We start from the raw sequence: 13,310 nt of genomic DNA, 5'->3' as shown, positions 1-13,310 counted from the left end.
TATTGAGGCACATATCGACACAGGCAAACCCTCGAGTCATACTGCACGTGCACAAAAGACTCACACAACAAGTCGAAACATTTACGGAAACAATTCCCCTTTCTCATAAATAAACACTAGTAATTTCCTAGTTTTGCCGAAACATTGTAAAATATATATTCACTTTGCCTTAATATTGTAGCTGTCAATACGTCATCATGTTAATTGCTTTGTAATTGTAATCCCCGTATCTTGCAACACTTCCATTTTCTCCACCCGCTGAAAACTGCAGACTAACAGTCGAGAGCTCGCGAAATAATAAATATTTTACCCAGAGAACGCCTATATATTTCTCAATATGATTAACCCTGGTTACGCATCGAATATATTTAAACAAATAGATGTAATTGCATGGGAAAAATGCATCTTCAGGCAATGGCTTGTAGTTAAAAAACCTGCGACAATGCGACACAAATGAAGAACCCAGCTACTTTCGGCAAATATTTATATGTTAATCAAATTTCGATGTGTGTTTTATAAGGTGAGACCTGAAAAAAGGTTGAAGAGAAAATATGAAGGTTTACTATTGAGTATCATTATCGAAAATTGAGTTGTGGTTCGTTCATTGGGTATTTAAATGTCACTTCGACAAGAATGAGATGAAATTTTTCCTACATTTTAGGCCTTACCACATAGTAACGATCATCAAGGTAAATCTTTATAAAAAACTTTAGACTGATAATGATCTTCAGCGAAAATGAAAACACTTTAATTATGCATGCATGGCATGGATACAATTATAGCGCTAGAAAACGTTAACCTCATTCTCCATCGGAAGCAGCAGGTCTTTCAAATCTTTTCGTCCCAATTCATCCAAACACCTTTTCAAAATACGCCGATCAAACGAGTGGCTTTCATTGAAAAGTAGGAGAACTTGTTCTCCTTTTGAAGAAAATTTCGTGCAGTTGAATCTAATCTCTTCGCATTCATAGTACGGAATATCCATGAGTCCTCCCAGACCGTCCCAGTGAAGCCCAACCTCTCTGCTTATTCCACTTATTTCTTTATTTGTGAGTTTTGTGGCATGACATACGACTGGAAATGCAAGGAAACAATATTCGTTTGAATACGGAATAATATCTATAATTATTTTTTTAAAAGAATTCACAACCTCTGATTGGCTAATAGCCATGTGGGAAATCGTCATGTCCAACGCGTGACGTCATAACGTATGTTACGACTTTTTTCCTTGTGATAAATAGTCGTATCACACGTTTGACGTCACACGAATGGCGAAGACATCAACGTCCCAAAGGAGCGGGGATGAAAAATCGACACAAATTCAAGAGAACAATTCAAAGTTGTAAGGTTCATTCTTATAAATAAATAATAAAACAATTATTGAATTCGGTTTTCACATGCGATAATGAAGAAATATCAAGCCTTAGTTTGTCATTATCACCTCAACCTTCGGCTTCGGTCAATAATCACAAACTTCGGCTTGATAATTCTTCATATCATGTTCAACCTCATTCGATAATAATTATTGTTAATTATATAATTAAAAAGGTAATTACTGAAAATTCTGGCTCATGATTGGTCGAACCACCTCGGTTATGTAACAATTAGTCGAGGAAGGCGATGTGAGAAAAAGTTTTAAGAAAAGGTGGCATAGTTAAAGAGCGCCTTCGTTTCAACGTACCTCAATTTATGTACTTATTAATGCACGTTGTATATTAGAAACAATGTTATGCATACCTTCTGGTAATTGTTCCGTGGTTGAGCTTTGTGCTAAAATTTAAAATATCATGTGGGATGAAGAAAAACAACACGTCATGGAGAGAATTAATCATTGATGAGAATGTACGAATAAACATAAATCTGCGTAAGCAAAGATCTATAAATATTTCAGGAGTCTTCAAAAGCGCCGAAAGCAATTTATGAAAGCAGGCCAGAATTTTACCAAAGGCACTTTTATTTTACTCTAAAAGGGAAGGAATCTTGAGTCTTGCTAATCTTTGTATTACTGAGAACGTATTTTCGATAATAATAATGTACCATTAAAACTAAAACGCTCCGCGCTCGTCGCAAGCGTAGAGATTCAAGAATAAAAGGTATTAAATGAATGGTGTGGGACTTCTCCCCTTGCACGCGTTAGCAAAGCCCGAGAACCCTCGTGGTCCCTGCGACCTTAGGTTACCTCGTTTGACATAATTATATCATATTACCCTCATGCTTTTCAAGGGTGGCATTTTTTGCAATAATATAATTTTATTCTGAATAATTAAAATTTACCATTACCGTTAGCATCGTTTTCTGTGGTCTTTTGCCAATTTTCACTTAAAGTTAATCCCCACAAGAAGCTAGTTTCGATTACATCGCTGATCTCAATCCTTCCATTTGCTGGATTCTCTATTGTAATTCCTTCAAAATCATCAATCGCATAACCATCAGAATCCAGTTGAGTCTTATCTATCTTGAAAGTGATAGGACTGCTTTCGATTCCTGGGAATTTTAAACATATTTGAAAATGATGATCAGTGTGAACACGTTTCCACGCTCCTTTTTCTCCGATGTGGTAACCTCGACCAAAATGATCTTTCAACTGTTTGATATCTCTTTCGTCATTGTCATCAACAAACTCGCTTATCAGAACAACAGCTATGTCAATAGTTCTCAGTGAAGGTTGTCTGCGGTACAAGGCATAGGCACGGCAAACAATCGAGCGATTGTAATGGGCAACGACTCGAGCTAACTTTGCCGGCAACGCCAAAATGGCATGATACCAAGAGAAACCGGTAATTTTTAAATTTACCACTCCCTCATTGTCCACGTCATTGTCGATACCATTAGTCACCACTTCCCACACGATCTTTTCGTAAATATCATTGTAAGAGCCATGAAGGATGAAAAGTTGTGCATCGGAGTCAGACCTTTCGAATGGAATGGTAAGAACTGCTGGTTTTAGGAATTTTAGGCGTTGTGGAAGGAATTCAGCAGCACTTAGGAAAGCATCAACTAGACCTAAGTCTATTACTGATTTAGGGACGAAATTTTTTTCAGGTTTTGTAGCTACAATAATTTCTGTGTCCTTGGTCAAACAGCCAGCTTCCAACTGAAGTGTGACGTCGTCTTTCTGGATAACGCCTCCTTTTGGACCAATTAAAGCTGAAATATAATAATTAAGAATTAAAAAACGAGTCGCGTGCCTTTATGGTGTAATAATGCACGATGGGGGAATGTTGGGAGAATACGAGAGAAGCTTGTAAAACACGAGGCGTAGCCGAGTAAGCCATTAAATTATAATTTTTTATTATTTAACAAATTGGTCAACAACTGGATACTAAAATATGCAGGAAAATAAGTTTTGTCGATTTGCTAACCTATCCTTTTAAGTGTATATAATTATTTAGACTCTCGCTGTACGGGCGTGTATGTGCGTATGAAAAACGCATCAGTGGAAAGCAGCCCTTATACAAAGTATACGTAAATGAAGAACTCATTGAAAGCAACAAAGAGCACAGTTTTACCGAAATTATTAGTGCTGTTTACATCAGCTCCATTTTCGACTAAATCTTTTAGACTTTCCAAGTTGAGACTCGTCGAGTCTGTGAAGACATCCCAAAGATCTAGACCAACTCTCTTTTTCGTTCCACATGTTTCTTCTTCGTTTTCTCGATCCGTTTTGTCCTCTTTGACTCTATGGAACGTGTATAATAGGAATTTTTGAGGAAACCACTAAAAAATTTTAATCCTTATAATTATGTATGTATGTATGTATACCTTTGAAAATTTCCACGTAAGCTTTTTCCAATCAAAGTTGTTTTTTTTAACAATTTTTGCTCTTCATAACTGTCATGTTCTGGTCGATCTTCTGAGAAAAGAGGATGGAAAATTACTATAATATAGCCCATGGGTGGATCCAGCACTAGTGCACTCATTTGCATGACACATGAAAACTGCTCAAAATAGCCATTTTGTTTTGTAATGCAAATTAGTGCACTAGTGCTGGATCCACCCCTGATATAGCCTGGAGGCTTTGTTTGCACACTATCGAGATAATAGCTAGGTTTAATATCACCTATCTTTTATCTTCACACTCTCAATTTGTGCATCAAAAACGTATCACTAGAGACAATTGTAGTAAACATTTTTAATCCACGCACATTTTCTTTTCAATACCTGGCGTTAAAACATATTTAGTTCTAAAGTTGTGCAAAACATTAGCCCATTCATTTGTAAAGCATTGGAATGAATTATTGTGGTATCTGTTTCTACATCATAATAGCGGGTACATGCATGGGATTGAATAATTTATATTAGCTTGTTTCAATTCATTATATCATTAAATTTTATGGGAGCTACGAGCCAAAGAGTTTTACAAATCGTTTATGACGAAACTTTCTCTAAACCGCATTTAGATATATTTTGTGTAGAAATAATTTGAGCAAAGGCTTTAATTGTTAAAGTTTTATTGTTTTTACAACGTTTGGGAGATCAACTCCATCTTCAGGTCACACATGCAGAATAGACATTATACCAGTAGTCTCCCTCTTTGCGTTTTATGTCCGAAATTTTTTGTGTTTCACCCCACCCAACGCAAACCAAATACCCAAGCCCACGAAAACAATCACGAAAGCACTATGGCGCTTAGTATCCAGTTTGTATATCATTGAACTCTATACAGCTGGAACGATAGCTCATGCAAAAAAAACAGCCCTATGTTAGATTGAAGCCAAATAATTCTTCTGAGTTATAAGACGAAGTACTTGACGCTAGACGCCAGACCAAATAAAAGCTATTGAAACGTTATACTTGGTGTGGAAGTTTCAAGATTTAAACTGAAAAGGAAATATTTAAAAAAAACAAAAACAATTACCAACCGCCAAGAAATCGGTAAATTTTCAAATAATTTTTAGATATATATTTCACGTTAAGCTAAATTCTCAAAGTTTATACACGAAATAATTTATAACTTTTTAATAGGTTTAATTTCATAATTTTACCTGGATCACAGGTATTCTGTGCCTGGATGCAGCATGCTAAAAATACGTCTAAATGAGAAAATTCACTCTCCCGATAAGTGAATTAAGCTATTCACAACGTCAAAAGAAGAGCACGAAGTTACGTCTCCTTTCCATTTGTGGAACAGCGAAAAAACAAGACTTTTATCCTTTTTAGACAAAAAACAAAAAAAACCCGAAAGCCAAAAATATATCCATAAAATCCAGAAGGAAGACGGACACAGTTTTTAACTTTGTATCACGGCATATCAGTGGTAGATATCATGGGCAAAAGGAGCCCTGTGGGGTCAGCAAAGCCCGAAATCCGCGATCTTATAAGTGACTTCAACTTTTGGCCAAGAGCAAGTCCTCCAGGAATTTTGATATAGCTCAGTGGGTTACTCACCTGGGTTATTTAAAAATTCGTCGCTAAAGGCGAGGTGAGAAAAAGTTGCATAGAAAATGTTTTAAGAAAAAGTGGCATAGTTTAAGAGTTCCTTCGTTTAAACGTTCCTCAATTTATGTACTTATTATTGCACATTGTATCTTAGAAACAATGTTATGCATACCTTCTGGTAATTGTTCCGTCGTTGAGCTTTGTGCTAAAATTTAAAATAACATGTGGGATAAGGAAAAACAACACGTCATGGAGAGGATTAATCATTGATGAGAAAACGAATCATCATAAATCTGCATTTAAAGCAAATATCTATAAATAATTCAGAATTCTTTGAAAGCACCGAAAAGCAGTTTATGTGATCGGGCCAGAATTTTACCAAAGGCTCTTTTATTTTACTCTAAAAAGGAAGAATCTTGAGTCTTACTAATCTTTGTATTACTAGGAAAAAACTTTCATGCAGGTCTACAGGAGAACCGAGAAAACAAAAACGCTCCGCGCTCGTTGGAAGCATAACATAGCCAGAAAATTCAAGAATAAAAGGTATTAAATGAACGACGCGGGGCTTCCCCCCTTGCACGCGTTAGCAAAGCCCGAGAAACCTCGTGGTCCCGGCGACCTTGGGCTCCCCCGTTTGACATACCATATTAATTACCCTTATGTTTTCAAGGCTGGCAATTTTTGCAATAATATAATTTTATTCTAGTAATTAAAAATTACTTTACCATTATTATCGTTTTCTGTGGTCTTTTGCCAATTTTCAATTATTAAAGTTAATCTCCACAGCAAGGTAGTTTCGATTACATCCCTGATCTCAATCTGTCCATTTTCTAGTTTCTCTATTGTAATTCCCCTAAAATTATCAATCACATAACCATCAGAATCCAGTTGAGTCTCATCTATCTTGAAAGAGATAGGACTGCTTTTAACTCCTGGGAATTCTAAACATATTTGAAAATGATGATCAGTGTGAACACGTTTGAACACTCCTCTTTCTCCGATGTGGTAACCTCGATCAAAATGATCCTTCAACTGTTTGATATCTTTTTCGTCATTGTCATCAACAAACTCACTTATCAGAACAACTGCGATGTCAATTGTTCTGAGTGAAGATTGTCTGCGGTACAAGGCATAGGGACGGCAAACAAACGAGTGATTGTAATGGGAAACGACTCGAACTAACTTTGCCGGCAACGCCAAAATGGCATCATACCAAGAGAAACCGGCAATTTTTAAATTTACCACTCCCTCATTGTCCACGTCATTGTCGATACCATTAGTCACCACTTCCCACACGATCTTTTCGTAAATATCATTGTAAGAGCCATGAAGGATGAAAAGTTGTGCATCGGAGTCAGGCTTCTCGAATGGAATGGTGAGAACAGCTGGTTTTACGAATTCTAGGCGATGTGGAAGGAATTCAGCAGCACTTAGGAAAGCATCAACTAGGCCCAAGTCTATCAATGATTTAGGGACGAAATTTTTGTGAGGTTTTGTAGCTACAGTAATTTCTGTGTCCTCAGTCAAGCAACCAGCTTCCAACTGAAGTGTGACGTCGTCTTTCTGGATAACGCCTCCTTTTGGACCAATTAAAGCTGAAATATAATAATTAAGAAAAGATTATTTTGCGCATTGTAAATATTTTTTCGGGTTTGCGCATTGCATTTGCTCACAACGCATGCTTCGGGAAAGGCGGGCTAAATTTGCGCGATTATTTGAACGCGAGAACTTTTCGGGAATTTTATCAACATTGTACTAGTAATTGTTAGGAAGCTTTAGTAGACTTGGCGGGAAAATGACGAATCATGTACTCGTAGTCGTATAGTCATTACTAAAGCACCCGGCCTGTTATAACACTATGTTAACAAAATTGCCGATTTAAAACCATTTGAGATACATATGCTGCCGACAACTCGTCATATTTCAAAAAATTCACTGTTCACTGTGAACAAATTAAGCGTTTGTTTACGTCACGACTGGACGACAGTTGTAATTCTAAATTGTGTTTCCAACCATCATGCTTTGCGTGTTTAACCCTGCAAGCATCTATTGAATGAATATAATAAGGATGCTTTCGATTAGTCAATAAACGAGGGTCAAAACATTAACCGATGAGGAAATATTGTCAGTCGAAAAATTATATATGCCGTGAGGGCAGTAACGTTGTAGTGAGCTGTAAAATTCCCGTGAGTCAATAAACATCGCTCTGCACTGTCTGCAGTGGGTGAGTTGTCTTGTTAGAACTTTCCTTTGGTCAGGTATTTTGTGCATTTTAACTGGAGCACAGGATTCACAGTGGTTTTTCGTTTCACTGTTAGAAGGATTCATACCATCAACCATTTTCTTTTTTGTCAATTGATAAAAAATCACGGTTCTGTCATCTTTTCGTGTTTATATATTATTTTGAACGCATATGGTTGGAGGCGAAGTACCCATATTTCCATACGTGCCGATGTTTTAGCTGTACGCTGTCCATATATAATTTCTAAAGGTTTATGGTCTGTTACCAATGTAAATTTACTACCAAATAGAATTAGATGGAAGTGTTCAACTGCTTAAATTATCGCTAACGCCTCTTTTTCTGTTTGAGAATATCTTTTCTCAGAGTCGGTCAACGTTCGACTGGCACACGCAATGTTCTGCTGGTTGTTAATGTCACAGTTTTTGGTTTTTTAGGACAAAATTGCCGAAACTCCTACTGGGCTTCCGTCAACGAGCACAAATGTGACTACGAACTACGCCATACATGGAGCAGTGGCGAGTGTGTTCTCTGGCTTTTTAAATGCTGTTTGGTGTTTTTGCGTCCACTCAAATCGAGTGTCTTTTCTTGTCAATTCACGCAGTGGAGCGGTCAGGGTTGCAATATCTCTAATGTATTTACTAGTAGGTTAGCCATGTCAAGAAGGCTTCTGGTTTCATGCGCATTAGTTGGCTGAGCTGGCTGGCTAGTAAATCAGCGACTAGGATCAGGTCTCGTCTCGTACCGAGAAAATTTGTCCGAAGAATGACAATGTGTTTCTTAGGAAATCGCACTTTCTTTCGTTTAGTCTCAAACCTTTTATTGCAAGTCGCTGCAGACATCTATCAAGATTTGCGTCTTGCTCGGCTCTTGTCGACCCAAACACAATATGATATCGTCCGCTATATTTTTTACGCCTTCAAGTCCTTGAAGTGCAGTTTGGGGAGTGTATTGGAATATCTCCGCGCCAGCGTTAGTGCCGTAGTTGAGTCTCTTGTATCGATACAATCCTACGTGCGGGCTAAAATAAATGTGGTCACCTATCGAGACTGTTTGTCTAATTCTAACTGGTGATACGCTTAGCCCAAAAAGAATTTAGCTCCGTTTAGGGCGAAACTCACGTCATTAAATGTTGGTGTCGGATGACGTACTCGTCTTATTGCTTCGTTTGCTTCGGTGTTTGGGTTTTATCAATGTTTAGTTTAATTTTCTGTCCTTTTAATTTTCCGAGTCCCGAAAACACTTTAGAGTGCTTTGAATGATGTTTTCAAGTGCTGTGTCCTTTACTGGTGCGAGATTGTCTATATGCAAGCTAACACGTCCGAGGTCTTGCATGGGCTGTGGAGAGCGAAAGTGAATTCCCACTATTTTCGCCTTTTGCAACGTAAAATGTTCCAACCGAAATCCGCTTCCGTGTTTCTATAACCGCTTCGAGTTTGCCTAAGAATTGGACTGGTGATTTCGTATCGTATGCAAAAGCTTTCGTGCTTGTGCGATTTAATGATACGTCTTGCATTTTGTTGAAAGTGTTACGATCAATGACATTTATTGGCGAGCCAGTGTCAATTGTTATTTTAAATTTGGCTCCGCTTACCGTTACATTGACTTTGTTATTGTGTTTCTGATCTGTCATGGAATATAAATAATCATCGTCCGAGGAATTGCATACCTGGTCTAATGTTTTTAGATTCTTGGGCTTATACTTCGTATTTTATGTATATGTTTGATTTCGTAATGTCCGCGCTTGTTTTTGATTTTGTTTTCCTCGTCCTCGACAAACATTGGCGAAATGATTTGGTTTTCCACAGTTATTACAGGTTTTGCCTTTCCCTGGCCATGCTCCTCCAAACAGTCCAAAGATGCTTTGCGGTTCGCGACTAGACCCAGTACGCTGCTCGATTGGGAAATGGCTAATTGCAAAATGGTTTATACTCTAAATCTCAGGGACTAAAAAGTGCGCATTAAAAAAGTGGGCACACTAGAAATAAACATTTCTGATAATACGTATTGTGTGGCAGGGGTGGATGAAGCGATCAGCGGTATATCTATAATGCAAGGAGGTTTCGCTCACGCGCACAAAAAAAAGCGGGTACAAAAAAACGCCGTACTTAATTACTATACGCCACCTAGTTCCAGCTGTGTATCTTTTACTTACTCTGTGTCTAAAACCTGAAGATGGAGGTAATCTCCGAAACGTTGTAAAAACAATAAAATAGACTGCTCACAGTCCCCCTATTATACTTCGCTTATTATATTATGGACTGCGAGCAGTCTAACAATAAAACTTTAACTAAGCCTTTGGTCAAATTATTTCTACACAACGAGTTTTCTGCAATGTTCAAAGAATTCGCCAATTTATCTAGCCGTTGTGAGGTGTTGAGGTTATATGGTATAAAAGTTAGGAGCCTGGTTGTTACTAGAAAATTAGATTCCATTCATTCTAGATCTGTTCAACAAATCCTCTAACATATATAAAATCATGCAGATAATGTTATTCGTCGCCCCCAATTATATAACAACTGGGAGGCGCGTCCCCTCATCTCCCTCCACGATTGACGCCTTGTAAATTCGAATAGATTTAGTTACCTTGTAAGGAGATTCCTGTCGATCTGGGGGGAATAATATTACAACCTGAAAAAAATAATTAACTGTTGAAATACGTCAAGAACATGTGATGGCTAAAAATATTTTGTTATATAATAATACCGGAAATAACTTGAGTCCGTTTTACAGAACCTAAAAGAGTAGACAAGAATTAAATTAGCTAATATCCTGTCGGGTCTGCACGTCGGCTGTGTGATAAAAAATGATTTGGAAAGTTGCTTAAGTTTTTCATGTTCGGGTTTTCCTGGAGCGAAATCTAGTTAAAAATATAAACAGAACGCTTTTTTAATTTTAATGGTTCCACACCACCCGCAAAATCGAATGCAAACAAAGTCACAAAGCGGCAATACCTTTTCGTGGAGGTTTTTTTATAAATTAAAGTATTAATACCTGAAAAAGGCAAAGGCATCTTACTGGTCTGAAATAAAATTCTAATAGTTAATAATCAATAAATCAAGATGACAGTAATTACCTGTTCTGCAGCTTGTTCTCACTTTTTTTTGTATCCCTGAGGATTGTTCATGAAGTTGCAGCGGCTGGCCTTTGCGAATTGAGTCCAACGACAAATCATATTGCGCACCAGATCTTACTAAAAACAGAACTAGGTTTCAAATTCAAAATACGTATAAATATAGATATGGAAGCAGCTGAATATTCCAAGAATTTAGAGTAATACTTGGTATGTTTGTGGGCAGATCGGTTGGGTAAATACATAGATAACCATGTCTCTTAAAAAATTATTTGCATCTGCATGCCTTCGTTATCGGCAAATGATTGATTGATTTGTTTGCTGTTGAAATTCCCGATTGACCGTGTGTAATAATTGATTATTATTGAGTCTATTTCACCAGTGGATGTATAATTAGTTTTTAGACGCTTCTAAGAGGGAAGATAGTGCTGTTCGTGATAATCTCATAATTATTGTCTTGTCTCCAGGGCCGTCGTTACAAGCTTGTATCCCAATACCCCCCGCCAAATTTAGCTTCTAGCGAGGGCCTTGCTCGTTTCCCTATCGCTCTTTATGAAATAGTTTTGCAAAGAAACGAAGAAATTACCCTTTAAGGATTTTCGATTAGCATTCAAATATCTCAATCCTGGGGATACGGAAAGGTCTTTAGCAGCATCACGTTCCTCTAAATATTTGACAATGTCTGATGAGCCAATTTGTGCAGCATAGTAGAGAAGTGACTGGTCATTATTATATTTCCAATTGACATCAGCACCACGTTCTACTAAATATTTGACAATGTCTAATGAGCGAGATTGTACAGCCCAGTAGAGAAGTGGAAAGTCATTTGTATCTTTCCAACTGACGTCAGCACCACGTTCCACTAAATATTTCACAATTTTCAATGAATGGGATTGTACAGCATGGCTGAGAGGTGTTGCACCAAAATCACTTTTCCAGTTAACATCAGCGCCTTGATCAACTAAATATTTTGTGACCTCTACAAAACCAGATCTTACAGCATCAAAGAGCACAGTTTCACTGAATTCATCAGTACAGTTTACATCAGCTCCATTTCCTACCAACTCCTTTACAACATCTAAGTCGACACTCGACGATCTTGTGAACACATCCCAAAGACCAGTTTTCTTTCCTGTGACATCTTTTTTTTCTTTGTTCTCTTGATCCATTTTGATCTCTGCAGCTCTATAAAACAAAAACATAAGAATGTGTGAGAAAACAAAATTATTCTATATAATGTAAATTACACGAATTAAGAAAACAACTGAATATTTCAATGAAATAAGAAAGAACAAAAAAATCTTTGTAAAGTGGAGACATGTGGAAAATTTACTTCCTACGTTTCGACTAAACGATATTCGTCATTCATTTCCTAGGACGCATAATTGTAATGGTATAGTAGAAACGTCAGGAGATTTAATGTATAAGTTGTTTACATTAAGACGTTTCTGTTGATCTTTATTAATGTTGAGTAAATAAAAGAAATTTAATGGTCGATTAAATGGCAACTTGACAAAACAAATAAGAATCACATCTGACAAAATTATTTATGACACACAAGTTCAATTATAGGCAAATTATTAATAATAAGTTGATACGAAAAGCAGTTAGTCAACGACAAAAGGAAAAGTTGTACAAAAGAAATCCCTCTTTATAATTTCCAACAATTTCTAAGGGCTGTTTACATGACCCCGGTCAAACGAGATTCAACGAAGCGTGAGATGATTTTGAAGTACTGAAATAAGTCTTTATGAAACAAAGCAATTAAGCACATGCTATTGTAGGATGACTAAACACTGCCAGGATTATGTTTTACAGGGTGAATCATAAAAAACGCAACCACTTAATTAAATATTCGTGAATATTCGATCTTTTGTGATACTCACTAACATGGTGCAATACTGTACATGCAACTTTTGCCCGGCGTTAAACAAAAGCAAATATGACATGGTGCGATACACCAATAAAATTTTGAAATATTCATTTAAGCGAGGAAAAAATCATTAACTTTTATTAAATTTCAATTACATTAGTTGATCATTTAAAAAGAAAGGTAAAATTTAATGGCATTTTAAAAAAGTTCAATAAGTATAACTAAACAGTCAATACGGACAATAGGGTACTCATTTACGTACTCATAACGGAGAACTAAAATCGCTATGAGTTAATCATCAGTAAGCTGTCCGTTAAAGGCTGGTTTCCATTTAATCGTTACGATCGCAAAAAATTTTACTTGTGATCACGATCATCTCAGCATCTTCCACGATCGTTACAATTTTTTTTACCGATCTTAATAATTGAAGCGATGTGCCTATAAACTATGAGTTGCATTTTCGGATTGTTATATTGTTTATGTTCCGTTTAGCAGCAGCTAGCAAAACCCTTTTCCTGTATTTTCCTAATTGTTGACGCGCCATGATTCTGTTATTCATCTCCAACTGCTCTTCTTGAAATGTTGACCGTTTTCAGCGCACTAATGGCATTTTCAATGATAATTAAATAATATGTTCCTATATCCCCTTTAGTATGTTCCTATATATACAGTATATTCCGACCGTATAATTAAAGTAGAAAACCCTAGGAACTATTATTTAACTTTTTTTTAATAATAGCTACATA

This window comes from Dendronephthya gigantea, unplaced genomic scaffold (assembly GCF_004324835.1).
Source record: "Dendronephthya gigantea isolate DGI-Jeju-01 unplaced genomic scaffold, DenGig_1.0 000014F, whole genome shotgun sequence".
Lineage (NCBI taxonomy): Eukaryota > Metazoa > Cnidaria > Anthozoa > Malacalcyonacea > Nephtheidae > Dendronephthya > Dendronephthya gigantea.
This window is presented reverse-complemented; position numbering follows the sequence as displayed.